Here is a 13,353-nt window from a genome sequence, read left to right as displayed (position 1 = left end):
ATGGAGAGTGTAGAGAGGATTGGAGCAATGCGGGCCTGAGGTTTACGAGAAGAGAAGCATTAATCTAAATATATAATCACGAAGGTGGACTATCGAGCAGCAACGCAAGAATTAATTAATGGAATAGTTTATACTATGTGCGTAAATTCGACCGCAGGCTGAACTATTACAGCGTAATGAGTTTATCGAGTGAAGCCAACTGCGAGGTATTCTGTGCGTCGCGACCATGGGGATCTGGGGATTTAGCTCTGTTTTGGCTAGCAGGCGGTGACGTCCGGCTAGCGGAGGGAGGCGTCGCGACGCGCCGCGTCGGGCAGCCAGGCGACGCCTACACACGTGACCTCCGGCAGCAGTCGCGGCGCACGTGTTGCCCACCGAAAATAGGACGCGCCAGCTGGACCGGACGGCCCGGCCGGACGCACGCCGGCTTACGGCACTGCTCTCCTATCAGCTGATCTTCCAGTCAGCACGTACTCGCCGAGAGGTGGCGCTCCCCTCTCCCCGCAAATACTTTCAGGTAACAAGACACGCGTGCGCAAAGACAACTTAACGTAAACAAAGTTGAGCTCCTGGGACGTCGATGTAAATGAAGAGATCCTTTCGGCGTTTGGCAGTTGGGGTTTGTATTATGAACTACTATACCCCAGGCCCACTTGCTCCCACAGCACTAATTGGAGATCTAACACATTTTTCATTAAAGGACGCGTGGTATATGCCGTTTTAAGCTTTAAAGGTTGCCAGACGGTGAAACCGGTAGCAGAATAGTAAGGTTTTATAGCGATCTCGCAGAACATCAGTTCGGGTTCTTGAGAAATGTAGGAAGATCCTGGGCAATACTGACCCCAAGACTTATCTTAGAAGATGGGTTAAAGAAAGGCGAACCTACGTTTATAACATTTGTAGATTTAGAAAAAGCTTTTGAAAATTGCGATTGGAATACATTCTTGGAACTCAATCGGCGAGAACTGACGTCGTCATAAAGCACAAAATCTTCTGTTGTTGTGCTCTTCATTCCGATGAGTGTTGTGATGCATGTCTGTGCCCTAGCCTGTTCTGTATGACCTTCTTCGTTTCTGCATAACTAATGCAACTATGTCCGTTTGAAACTACGTACTGTATTCAAGCATTGGTCTCCGTCTACAATGCACACCCTCCACTTTTAGTTCTAATAACGAATTGCCGATTCCTTAACTCTTAAGGACTTGACCTGTCAACCTGATCCCGACTATTAGTCAAGTTGTGCATTAAATTCATTTTTTTCCGTTTCGGTTGAGAGGCACCCACATGCTTTGCTCATACTGTGGCATCAAGCAGTCAGGCCTGCAAGATGAGTGGTCTGCCAAGCGAGTGGATTCATTCTTATTTTTCGAGTAACAAGAACTCTAGTACTCACAATTAAGTTACAAATTATTCTTCTGTATGAATATTACGCAACGGAAACGCAAACTGACTATTAGTAATTTACACAACTCTGACTGTTCACTACGCACTGGCAACACCACATTTTCTTTTTTTATTTAACGGCTTTGATCAACACGTGGCCATCGCACTGAATATGAATGGCGCACACATTATAGACTCTGGATATCATGGCAACATACAATTCGAAGGAAAAGGCCACCAATCTTTTTCTTTTTACTATCTTATTTATTCCGATAAATTCTATAACCTAAACACACACATTCTATAACCTACAACAATAACACATGAGCCCAGTGGGCCTGGCTTTACATTGGTGATTCTCTATCTTATGGTTTCGTAATTACTTAATGTTACAGTGCACTTTCTGCATAGGATGGTGGATCTTTTGCTATATCTCACACTTCGACTCTCACAACCATCATCACGAAACTTTCCTCCAGACCTAGCGGTACAAAAGGAACATGCATAACCCACTACCTCTGAAACTACCTTGCTACTCTCCCATGCAAACCACACATACTTAAATTACATGACATACACCACACTGCAACATGGAATACAACATAAGGAATAGTCACAACATTATAATCACATCACTTTCAGCTTTTCCACTTCAATTAGCATTTATCCCAGTTTCACACGACACTGCCCCACTTCGTAATTTTTCTTTCCTACTACGAACTCTGGAGGATATATGCACGTCTACCTGTGCAATGCAAGCCAAGTGGCGTTGCTGCATAGACGGCTGACTCACCTTGCTTCTCTCTCAGAGTATTATAGTTTGAATCAAGCGTCACACGGAAACATAACACGCAAAGTAATATTAAGAACATATTCATCACACATGCGAGTCCTCAACTGATACCATGGACGAGTACTTCTCTTTATCCTTTGTCTCATACACAGATTGAGACTCACACAGTACTCACCACGTGGAAGTACTCGTCTCTAATTTCAAGTCCTGCACACGCCATTTCTTAAATATTTCCAACTTATAGTACACACACTAGTAATTCAGCTTAACGTAAGCACTCGGAAGTATTTCAACTTATTGCTACACGTGGTTTCATTGTGACCGTTGGTCACTTCCGAAGATTACTACAATCCCCTTAATATTACCTGCCTGACATTTAATTCTCCCCACAAAAGTTCCTGAAATAGAGAAATTATTATTCTAAACTACTCTTAAGTATTTCATATGCATACCATGTCTCCACTCTTTTGTTTTTACGGAGCACGCCTAAGACAGGTCTTACCAACACTACATCCAGCGGCAGAGTGCCGAAACACGGCCTTTCTTCAGGTCCTCTCGCACCTCTGCCGAAGTGGGGGAGCACCTTGCTACCGTATTGGTCAGCCACATTTCAGGCACTCACAGCTCCGGTAAATTTTATCTCTTTGGTTCTACCAAAGGTGACCAAAGGGTCGTCTCAAAGATGATCATATATTCACATTCACTATCTGCAGTTTCACAGATCTCACGAAACTGGATGTAGGGATTTATTTTGTGGGAGTGCACATGTGATCAATTAATTAAATAGATTGTCATTCTTTCCCACACTCATATCCGGCTTTGATGTATTAATTGAAATTGAGTTATTTTTAGAAAAAATATGTTGTTCTGACAAGAATAACGAAGAATGTTGTACCTATTTTCAATGTCGGGCGGTACTGTACCCTTTCACGGTTCAGTACTTTCTCATTAGATATCTAATCTACCCATCAATTCGTCAGAATTGCACTCTGACGTCACGTTTCAAAAAGTACTCTTCTTCGTGAACTGTTTATCGTTTCGGTTTTACTTATATGGAAATACGTACAGAGAATACTTCCTAACTTTTAAAAGTACAGCTAGAGGGCAAATGCGAGAAGATAGCCATGACTAGGGGAATCGTAGATACCATATAAAGGAAAAGCAGATGATAAATGGGTATTCATTGGACAAATATATTATACTAGAACTGACATGTGATTACATTTTCGCGCAATTTGGGTGCATACATCCTGAGAAATCAGTACCCAGAACAACCACCTCTAGCCGTAATAATGGCCTTAATACGTCTGGGCAATGAGTCAAACAGACATTGGAAGGCGTGTACAGGTACAGCTGCCCATGCAGCTTCAATATGATACCACAGTTCATCAAGAGTAGTGACTGGAGTATTGCGACGAGCCAGTTGCTCGGCCACCATTGACCATACGTTTTCAACTAGTGAGAGATCTGGAGAATGTGCTGCCCAGGGCAGCAGTCGAACTTTTTTTGTATCCAGAAAGGCCCGTACAGGACCTGCAACATGCGGTCGTGCATTATCTTGCTGAAATGTAGGGTTTCGCAGAGATCGAATGAAGGGTAGAGCCACGGGTCGTAACACATCTGAAATGTAACGTCCACTGTTCAAAGTGCCGTCAATGCGAACAAGAGGTGACCGAGACGTGCAACCAATGGCACCCCATACCATCACGCAGGGTGATACGCCAGTATGGCGATGACGAATACATGCTTCCAATGTGCGTTCACCGCGATGTCGCCAAACACGGATGCGACCATCATGATGCCGTAAACAGGACCTGGATTCGTCTGAAAAAATAACGTTTTGCCGTTCGTACACCCAGATTCGTCGTTGAGTGCACCATCGCAGGCGCTCCTGTCTGTGATGCAGCGTCAAGGGTAACCGCAGCCATGGTCTCAGAGCTGATAGTCCACGCTGCTGAAAACGTCGTCGAACTGTTCGTGGAGATGGTTGCTGTCTTGCAAACGTCCCCATCTGTTGACTCAGGGATCGAGCCGTGGCTGCACGATCCGTTACAGCCATGCGGATAAGATGCCTGTCATCTCGACTGCCAGTGATACGAGGCCGTTGGGATTCAGCACAGTGTTCCGTATTACCCTCCTGAAGCCACCGACTCCACATTCTGCTAACAGTCATTGGATCTCGAGCAACGCGAGCAGCAACGTCGCGATACGATAAACCGCAATCGCAAGAGGCTACAATCCGACCTTGATCAAAGTCGGAAACGTGATGGTACGTATTTCTCCTCCTTACACGAGGCATCACAACAATGTTTCACCAGGTAACGCCGGTCAACTGCTGTTTGTGTATGAGAAATCGGTTGGAAATTTTCCTCATGTCAGCACGTTGTAGGTGTCGCCACCGGTGCCAACCTTGTGTGAATGCTCTGAGAAGCTAATCGTTTGCATATCACAGCATCTTCTTCCAGTCGATTAAATTTCGCGTCTGTAGCACGTCATCTTCGCGCTGTAGCAATTTTAATGGCCAGTAGTAAATATACGAACTATAGAAACAGAAAACGAAATTAATGTAGATGAGAGGAGAGATAAAGCTGAAAAGTGGGACGAATATGTAGAAGGGATATACAAGGGAAGGAAGACAATATGATAGAAACGGAAGAGGAGGTGAATGAGGTTGAGAAGGGAGATAGAGTTCTGCGGGAGAATTTTATACAGCACTATAAAACTTAACAAGCAATTCGAAACAAATCACCTATAGTAGGCGACATTCCTTCTGAATTATCGTTAGACTTCAAGAAGAATGTAATATTCCTATTACAATGAAGGCAGGGTTTGATAGATACCACTGTTACCGAACCATGAGTTTAATAAACCATAATTTCTAGTTTGTGATACGAATTATGCACAGCAGAATGGAAGAAATGGTAGAGGACGATTTTCGGAAAGATCAGTTTTGGTTCTGGAAAAATGGAGGAACACCCATGTTGATACTGTCCCTACGACTTATCTTAGAAGACAGGCTACAGAAAGGCAAACTTACATTTATAACATATGTAGATTTGGAAAAAAAATTCACAATCTGAGAATCTCTGAAGGCAGCTGAGATGAAAAAAAGGCAGCGAAAGGTTATCAACAACTTTCCCGGGAGCCAGGCTGCATAAAGTGACCACATCTAAAATTGAGAGGATATAAAATGTAGACTGGGAACATTAAGGAAAACAGTTGTGACATAGAGCAATTTGTTAACATAGAATATAAATTTGACTGTTTTATGAAGTCTTCCTGAATGTATTTTTGGAGTGTAGGGCGATAACAGCTGACAAGAAGAGAATAGAAGCATTTGAATATTTTCCTGTTCCATCCAGTGACGGAATGAGCCCTACTTGGTTCTCTCCAACCATGAGTCGCAGTGGTCAGTGTTTCAACATGTCAACCATACGTGTCCTTCTTCGCTGGAGAAAATCGGCCAGACACACACCTTTTGCACAAAATAGGTTAAATAATTCTTCTCGCGGTGTAATGTTTCATCACAGACGGAAAGTGTTTGTAACGTTCCTTTCGTGCGTCCTCAAGGACTCTTTGGCGTCGAGAAAACATATTAGCGACTGTAGCCAGAACCCACGCACTCTTGGCGCGAGAAAAATTACGTGAATTACTGCTCCACAGATATAACCGTGGACCGGATCAATTCTTTGCATTTATACACTTGTAAAATCTGTATAAATACGGATCACCAGCCTCAGCAGACAGCTTTAAACTTCTCAGTACGCCAGTGTAAATAATTAAAGCCATGTAGTAATCCGACTACTTACAGGAACATTACGAGATTCGCCCACTGAATTGGAATATGTACACCGCCACCAACTGGGTGCCAGCAACGTACCCCATACATTTCCACACAAGGCACCAATTCAGCGTCAACATGTGAAATGCCCCGTAAAACAACGGCAATCAAAATGTGCACGAAAACGGATTTATAGGGCTGAATTAATCCTACCATAGTGTAGCGCGTCACTTCCATCCAGCAGCACCTGTAGCTAGCTAATGAATCCACCCTCTGCTGTGAGTAATCTTTCTATCGAACAAGCCCACATTCTTTAATCTGCAACTTGCACCGAGAAAAGCAGGAAAGTGCTCAAACAGAATTCCACGCCCGCAGAAAAGAGTGTAATTTAGATTGCTTTGTAGCTTTCCAATACTGGAAAAGTAGCATCGTTAATCACAAAAGGATAATTAACTCGCGACTTCTGAAATGATTTTTTTTTAGTCATCAGTCTTCTGACTGGTTTGATGCGACCCGCCACGAATTCCTCTCCTGTACCAATCTCTTCGTATCAGAGTAGCACTTGCAATCTATGTCCATAATGATTTGCCGGATGTATTAAAATCTCTGTCTTCCTCTACAGTTTTTTCCCGCCACAGCTCACTCTGGTACCATGAAAATCATTCCATGATGCCTTAATAGATGTCCTATCATCCTGTCCCTTCTCCTTGTCAGTGTTTTTCACATATATTTCTTTCCTCTCCGATTCTGCGCAGAAAATCCCCATTCTTTACCTTATCGGTCCACCTAATTTTCAACATTCGTCTGTAGCACCACATCTCAAATGCTTCGAGTCTCTTCTGTTCAGGTTTTCCCACAATCCATGTTTCACTATTATACAGTTCTGTGCTCCAAAATTACATTAACAGAAATTTCTTCCTCAAATTAAGGTGTATGTTTGATGTTAGTAGACCTCTCTTGGCCAGGAATGCCCTTTTCGCCAACGCAAGTCTGCTTTTGATATCCTCCTTTTCCGTCCGTCATTGATTATTTTTCTGCCTAGAGAGCAGAATTTCTTAACATCATCTACTTCATAACCATCAATCCTGATGTAAAATTTCTCGCTGTTCTCATTTCTTCTACTTCTCATTACATTTGTCTTTCTTCGATTTGCTCTCAGTACATATTCTGGACTCCTTAGAGCGTTCATTCCATTCAGCGGATCATGTAATTTTTCTTCACTTTCACTCAGGACAACAATGTCATCAGCGGATCACATCGTTGATATCCTTACACCTTGAATTTTAATCCCACTACTGAACCTTTTTTTTTTCATAATTGCTTCTTCGATGTATGTATTGAACAGTAGGAGCGAGGGACTACATCCTTGTCTTACACCCTATTTAATCTGAGCACTTCTTTCTTGGTCGTCCACTCTTATTATTCTCTCTTGGATCTTGTACCTATTGTGTATTACCCGTCTCTCCGTATAGCTTACCACTATTTTTCTCATAATTTCGAACATCTTGCACCATTTTACACTGTGGAACCCTTTTTTCAGGTCGACAAATCCTATGAACGTGTCTTGATTTTTCTTTAGTCCAGCTTCCATTATCCACCGCAACTTCATAATTGCCTCTCTGGTGCCTTTCCTTTCCTACAGCCAAACTGATCGTCATCTAACACATTCTCAGTTTTCTTTTCTTGTTAGAAACTAGGGTGTATGAGCTATTAAGCTGTTTCACTTGTCAGCTCTTGCAGTCTTTGGAAGTGTGTGAATGATATTTTTCCGAAAGTCAGATGGTACGTCGCCAGACTTATGCATTCTGCATATCAACGTGAACAGTCATTTTGTTGCCACTTCCCCGCTGATTTTAAAAATTCTGATGGAATGTTATCTATCCCTTCTTCCTTATTTGATCTTAAGTCCTCCAAAGCTGTTTTAAATTCTGATTCTAACACTGGATCTCCTATATCTTCTAAATCGACTCCTGTTACCTCTTCTATTACGTCAGACAAATCTTCCCCCTCATAAAGGCCTTCAATGTACTGTTTGCACCTATCCGCTCTCCCTTCTGCATTTGGCAACGGAATTCCCGTTGCACTCTTAATGCTACCGCTCTTGCTTTTAATTTCACCGAAGGTTGTTTTGACTTCTCTATATGCTGAGTCAGTCCATCCGACAATCATTTCTTTTTTGATTTCTTCACATTCTTCCTGCAACTATTTCGTCTTAGCTTCCCTGCACTTCCTATTTATTTCATTCCTGAATGACTTGCATTTCTGTATTCCTGAATTTCCCTGAACATTTTTGTACTTGCTACTTTCATCGATCAACAGAAGTATCTCTTCTGTTACGCATGGTTTCTTCGCAGATACCTTCTTTGTACCTATGTTTTTCTTTCCAACTTCTGGGATTGCCCTTTTTAGAGATTTCCATTCCTCTTCAGCTCTGCTGCCTAATGATCTATTTCTTATTTCTGTATCTATAGCCTTAGAGAACTTCAAGCGCATCTCTTTATTCCTTAGTACTTCTATATCCCATTTCCTTGTGTATTGATTCTTGCTCTCTAATCTCTTAAACTTCATCACTACCACATTATGATATGAGTCTATATCTTCTCCTGGATGTACCTTACAATCCAGTATCTGATTTCGGAATCTCTGTATGACCAAGATGTAATCTAAATGAAATCTTCCCGTATCACCCGGCGTTTTCCAAGTATATGTCCTCCACTTGTGATTCTTGAACAGAGTATTAACTATTACTAGCTGAAATTTATTACGGAATTCAGTTATTCTCTCTCAAAATGGTTTAAATGGCTCTGAGCGCTATGGGACTTAACAGTGGACGTCATCAGTCCCCTAGAACTTAGAACTACTTAAACCTAACTAACCTAAGGACAGCACACAACACCCAGTCATGAAAGCGCCTAGAACCGCACTTCCACTCCGGCCGGCTATTCTTTCTCCTTTTCATTCATTGTCCCAAGTTTATATTCTCCTATAACCACTTCTTCTTCTCTTTCCCCTACAACTGCATTCCAGTCCCCCATGACCATTGGATTTTCATCTCTCTTTGTGTACCGCATTGCCCCTTCAATGTTCTCATACACTCTTTTTTCTCATCATCTTCAGCTTGCGACGTCGGCATATATACCTGAACTATCGTTGTCGGTGTTGGTTTGCTGCGATTCTGATAGGAACAACCCTATCACTGAACTGTTCACAGTAACACACTCTCTGCCCTACCTTCCTATTCATGATGAATCCTACTCCCTTATATCATTTTCTGCTGCTGTTGACATTATCCTATATTCATCTGAGCAGAAATCCTTGTCGTCTTTCCATTTCACCTCACTGACCCGTACTATATCTAGATTGAGCCTTTACATTTCCCTTTTCTGATTTTCTACCTTTCCTACCATGTTCAACCTTCTGAGATTCCACTCCCCTACTCGAAGAACGTTACTCTTTCATATATTTCATGGTCACTTCCCCTTGGCAGTCTCATCACGGAGATCCAAATGGGTGACTATTCTGGAATGTCCACCCCTGGTAGCTGAGTGGTCACCGCGACAGAATGTCATATCTAACAGTCCGGGTTCGATTCCCGGCTGGGTCGCAGATTTTCTCCGCTCAGGGACTGGGTGTTGTGTTGTCCTTATCATCATCATTTCATCCCCATCGACACGCAAGTCGCCGAAGTGGCGTCAACTCGAAAGACTTGCACCCGGCGAACGGTCTACCCGACGGGAGGCCCTAGCCACACGGCATTTCCATTTCCATTCCGGAATCTTTTGCCAGTGGAGAACTCATCATGATACTTTTTCATTTACAGTCTACATGTCCTGTCGATACACGTTATGTATCTTTAATGCTGTGGTTTCCGTTGCCTTCTACATTCTCATGCCGTTGATCATTACAGATTCTTTCGCCTTTAGGGGCAGTTTCGCACCCCAAGGACAATAGAGTGCCGTTAACCTCTGTCCGCTTCTCCGCCCTCTTTGACAAGGCCGTTGGCCGAATGAGGGTGATTTCTTATGCCGGAAATTTTGGGATACCAATGCTGATTATTAATCAAAATTTAAGTGGTGTTGTGTTTTGAACCCGGGACCGAGAAGGTTTCGATTATTAATCAAAGAGGCTACAGCTTTCTTTTTTGCATTTTTTTTAGTTGTTGATCGATTTGTTTGGTCGTTGCCGACGTCACATGACGTCCGTTCATGTTCGTTTTGTTGATCCTCTCACTCAGTGTTTTATTACAGAGGCCAAGCAGCTCTCTGACCGAACACACTGAGCTACCGTGCCGGAGCCCCTAGACCACTTTAAAACACAAGCCACACCCCAGACGTCCTGCCACCTCAATCCCACGAGGGCTTCTGGTCAACTCCCTGTTTTGCAACCCTTAAAACCACTGTCTGAAACTGTTTTAACACCCTTCGTTACGATCGGTTATCACAGTAGCCGCTTACAGGGAAATTCAGTGACTACTTCCCCTTCGCGCTAGTGACCACTGCAAAATGATAATTCCTGCCAGAGCTACTCCAAAGTTAATTTTCAACAGGTGCTGCAGAGGTCCTGCCCTTGAACAAGCTTCTTAGGTCTCCTCCACAACACATTTAGTAGGATTAGGCTGGAGAAAACTTTCCTCAGGATACGGACGCTGGCATAGACAGTAGCCACAAGGAACAGCACATAGGCGCGGCCTAGAAATGGTAAATTAGAAGTCGCCCTACTCAGACAGCGTGACCTTCATAGAGGAACAGAATGGAGATTCATCATTAATAACGATTGGTCCTATCAAGTTCTTATTTCTCTTTCAGTACCGTATGCCACTTCACGACATCATTATTCTCTAATGTGAGTGGTCAAAACCTCCTGGGAAGGCAATGGATGTGATATCGGTCGTCGGCTGCTGAAGCGTATGCCGTCCTGATAGAAAAGAGTCCCTCGCACCCCACATTCAAGTCGGCGACGAGGTGACTCACAGCTGACCGTCGATCGTTCCGTATGACTCTGGGAAGGCGACGTCAGAGCATTGGCCAAACATTTGCGCTCGTTCCGTATAAGATTTACGCGTATGGAACTGTATCTGCGATACTGGAGATCCACCCTAAACACAGTTGACCTCCGAAACTCGAATTATTTTTTAATCTGTGATTTGCTATACCCATGCATCTCGTACCGATTATGATCTCACGTCGCTCAACTCACGATGTCAGGGCTAAGTTCACAACATACTGCTCAGATAACAAGTCTACGCACGAATCTTGTTGCAACGTACTGGTGTAATACATAGCGTATCTTCAAATGGGGTATCCCTTCCCTTGACTTTTGACCTCTCAGTTCACTTTGTATGCTAGTTGCAGTCTGTACATGTGATGCACTGCAATCGCTTTCTCAACTCCGTTTTCGTTGCTTGTTCTAACTTCATTTCCTCGTTTCATTAGTGCGTAATACGTTGTGCTGTTATGACTATAATCATAATAACGATACTCACAAAAATATAAAGTCGTGTGTCGTGCGCCCAGATTCGAGCCATTTGACTACCGGTTTCGAAGATTAATTCGCTTCTTTCAGGCATTTCACCACGTACAATTATAGCCACATGTCTGTGTCCACGGCCATGTGGGTTTCATTGCCTTACTTCCTGAATATGGATGAGTGGTCTTCCAAAGCATGTAGCCGTTAATATTAATATAGAGGCAATTTTTATTCGCTTCAGCTGTAGGCGAATAGATAAGTGTACTTCTTAAGCGTAACTTTATCGTAGTTGACGAGTGTGTGTTCAGTGTAATGTTGCAATTGTGTTACTGGCGATGAGAGGATGAATCCGGTGGTGGTACTTAACTTATTCTGTTGTGGACGACGAAACGCCGAGCCTAATGTGCGGGCGGAAGACTCACCATCACGTCCACAAGCCCCCATTCTTCGAGGCTCAGACATCAGACATCAGGTCTGATGTTGTTCCTAGCTAGGCATACGTGCAAAAGGCTGGATCGTGTTTCATTTTTTTGACTTGAGCCTGTCTGCTCTTAATTCTGATCATGTAATTTTACGGCTTTTTAAAATTTCATTCTGATGAAGAGATCATTAGTGTGTCGAAACTTAGGTCAATGTACTAGACAATTGTTTGCAATCATTTGGATGTTGATTCCTGTGTTGAAACTAATATACGGTTGCTAAGAAACAGCCATGTTTAAAACTCATGAGTTTCTTATCTTTGCTTATGTTTTCCACGATATACCATGTTAGTTGACAGTCCCAGTGCAGTTCATGCATAATAAATTTTTCGTCAACTGGGTGTTTTTAACTGATGTACTTTGTTCAATTTATGGTTGCTGGGTTATTTTCATAGTTTTTACAGCAGAATCTGAAGCTGATTATACTGAAAAACGTAATGTCTAAATAGTAAATAAATGTTACGATCGAGACTTTTCTGAGCGCTGAACAAAGCTGATCGCATATCTCTACAAACCATTTTTATCTTATATCAGTTTAGTTTTAAATTACGTACATTCGTGATACAATGAAATATTTTTAGACTAAAATACATTATGAGGTGCAAAAAATACTACTTGCGACTTTCAACAATTTTTAGTGCGTATCGCTGTGCTTAACTGGCTTTTTTTAGTGAGTTTCACTTTCAGTCACGGAATAAACTGTTTTCAAGGTACGAAGGAAACTAAAACACTGCGTAACAGTTGATTGACACGGAGAGATTGTGGTGACGTATTCTGTTGCTCTCATTGACCATTAACTTAATAGAGTCAAGTGATACAACTCACCCTATGACAGTTTTACACACTATTTTCTCAGTACGGAGAATCGAAGTAAAGTTAACAGTCAGCAATAGTGCTGAAATGACGAACTGCGCGCACGGTTTGCGAACGAATGTGATTAGCACAAACCTGCGCATTCAAATACACGACGGCTGCCCCTCGTCCGGCGATAGCTGTGTCCGTCGGCACGCGTGAAGAGTACAAAGTTTTTCCTCCTCTTCCGCAGCATCCGGCCGGCCGGCGTCTCTTACCGTCACAGTCAACTGCCCCCGCGGTGCGATCTGGTCAGTGAAGCGGTGAAGGACAAAGGAGTCACATCCGGCGCTTTTTCCACTGCAGAGCAAAGGGCTGGGGGGACACTGATTTCCTGATACGACTCCATAATGACCGCATCCGTTTCACTAGCCGCGTACGTTCGGCGCCGAAGCCGTCCAGGTACAAGCAACGAAATAAGACATCTGCGCTTCCTGCCAGTGTCTTTCTGGTAAGTGGACGTAATAACTGACTCCTCGTAAGAAGTGCTGGATGGAACTGTCACGCCACAGATGTGTGCCGGACGCCCTGTACCTTGCGACCTGTGTCACGCTTCCGTCGATTCGGACCTCCGTAACGAGTAGCTAGCCTCAGGACGA

The sequence above is a fragment of the Schistocerca americana genome, chromosome 3 (genome assembly GCF_021461395.2).
Source record: "Schistocerca americana isolate TAMUIC-IGC-003095 chromosome 3, iqSchAmer2.1, whole genome shotgun sequence".
In the NCBI taxonomy this organism is placed as follows: Eukaryota; Metazoa; Arthropoda; class Insecta; order Orthoptera; family Acrididae; genus Schistocerca; species Schistocerca americana.
The sequence above is the reverse complement of the archived record's forward strand: the minus strand, read 5'-3'. Positions refer to the sequence as shown.